Source organism: Galeopterus variegatus, unplaced genomic scaffold (genome assembly GCF_000696425.1).
Source record: "Galeopterus variegatus unplaced genomic scaffold, G_variegatus-3.0.2 Scaffold3210, whole genome shotgun sequence".
Taxonomy (NCBI): Eukaryota; Metazoa; Chordata; class Mammalia; order Dermoptera; family Cynocephalidae; genus Galeopterus; species Galeopterus variegatus.
In genome coordinates this window covers 25,177-27,232 of record NW_007729321.1, presented here as the reverse complement: position 1 = coordinate 27,232, position 2,056 = coordinate 25,177, and the positions used below count along the sequence as shown (strand labels likewise).

At 29.4% G+C, this 2,056-nt stretch overlaps 1 protein-coding gene across 1 annotated transcript in view; it reads right to left on the bottom strand.

Annotated features, from left to right (window-relative positions):
• LOC103600058 (protocadherin-15-like) overlaps positions 1 to 2,056 on the bottom strand; it is a gene marked incomplete at its 5' end in the record, with an annotated part of 167,732 nt that overhangs the window by 164,335 nt on the left and 1,341 nt on the right. The gene's annotated exons all lie outside the window — the stretch shown is intronic.

Here is a 2,056-nt window from a genome sequence, read left to right as displayed (position 1 = left end):
CGTCAAAAGCAACGACCACCAACTTAAAAAGAGATAAAAATTCATGTTAAAGATTACAAACAAGAGGAAAATGAAAGTATCATTTGTATATGTATGATTTTAATCGTTGCTTTGCCTTTAGTCATTGGTTCCAGGACAAGGAGCAGTGATCATTTCCTCACTGCCTCCCAGGTAGCAGACACTGTGCCAGGATGTGCACGTTCTCATCTGATCCTCACAAGGATCCAGCCAGGTAGAGATGAATATTCTTTTCATTTGCCACATGATAAAACTCAAAAAAGTTACCAGCTCTATAACTTATAAAAAAAAGCAACTACTAGTAAAACATGTACAGTATATGATACTACATATCTCTCCAATTATAGATTACTTTGTCTTCCACAATTCCATTGGTTCTTACAGTAAAAATCATGTGTTTCTATAGTACCAACATAGTTATTTATAAAGTGTTAAATTCAGTCACATCAATAGCAAAAATCTAATTAGCATCCTTATAAAAAGAAATTAATTCGTCCAGTGAATTAATAGTTTGCAAGATTATAGGCCACAAATACTTCACTCTGGAGGATAAAATTGGAAATCTTTATGAATTAACAAACTATGGCTTACAATCTCTTAAAAATAATTAAACTATTGTTCATATGGTATAGAAGAAATTGTTCAAATGATGCACACTGAAAAAAAGCTTGAACCTTAGTATATAACATCGGTATATTATTTAGTACTACAAGAACTTTTATAATTGAGTATCTTCTTTAATAACCTATAACACCAAGAATAATTCTAACATTTATTTAAAGACATGTTAAATATTTTTAAAACTATGTATTTCTCCAGAATGTATACTCTTTTGGAAGCTACAGGTTATGAAATTAAACTAATTCAATCCAGATCATAGAAGACCACAACCGAGGATTATCCTGATAGCTACAATTTGCCTTTAGGTTAATAACTAGTTTACAGAAAAAAACAGTTATTCTAAACAGTGATAAAATCATGTGAGACATAATGCTTATTGATATTTACAAGATTAACAGATAAAAAAAGTTCCCGAGTGTAGAGTGAAGGACTTTATTCACAGTGACAAAAATTATTCTAAGTAACTATAAAAAATGGAAATGATGAAACATTTAATAATGGATTATGATAATAGATAATATGTTTTAAACATTTTCTTGACATGTAGAAACAAGCATTATTTTGTCAACTATATTTTTAAAATACGTTAAAAGTGAAAGAAGTAATATGTTCCCTTCCACGGGTAGTTTAAAAAAAAATAACAAAAATCAAATAGCTATTGCTGTTTCCGTAGAAGACATGCAAAGATTAAAAATCATAACAACACCCAGGTTTGAATGGTACTAGAAAAGTGGGTGCTCATAAAATATGGAGAACATGCAGAAAGGGGTAATTTTTTTCAAATTTTCTTGAAGTGTAATATATCAAGAGTATATAAGCTTTATCAGCAATTCTGCTTGTAGGTTCTTGTCTTAAAGAACAAAATTAGCAAGTGACAATGTATATTAGCACAAGAAATTTCATGACAGCAGAATTTACTGTAACGGAAAACTGGAAACAGCCTAATTACCCAACAGTATGGAAGTAGATTAAAAGAGAAAATATAATGGTATACTCATATAATAGAATATCATGAAACCATTAAAATAACAGCATTAACAGTATTTATTGGCATGGACAATATATTATCAAGTTAAAAAAGCAGTATGAATAATATGATTATGTTATTTTAGAACATATATTTGTATAGCTGTTTTCGTATGGTATGTCATAGAATAGAGATCAAAATGGCAAATTCTAGTTATCTCCAAGTGAAATATCAAATGATATTTTCTTTTTACTTAACTGTATTTTCTAAGTTTCTATGAGAAAATGAGGTTTTCTAATTTTAAAAAATTAAAAAGGAGAAAAGTAGAAAAAAAAAATAACAACTGTCATCTGTTAATCCAGAATCGTGGTTACTAAAGGCTGGGAAGGGGAGTAGGGAGAGGCAAAGGTTAGTTGATGCATACAGAATTACAGCTCGATAGAAAAAATA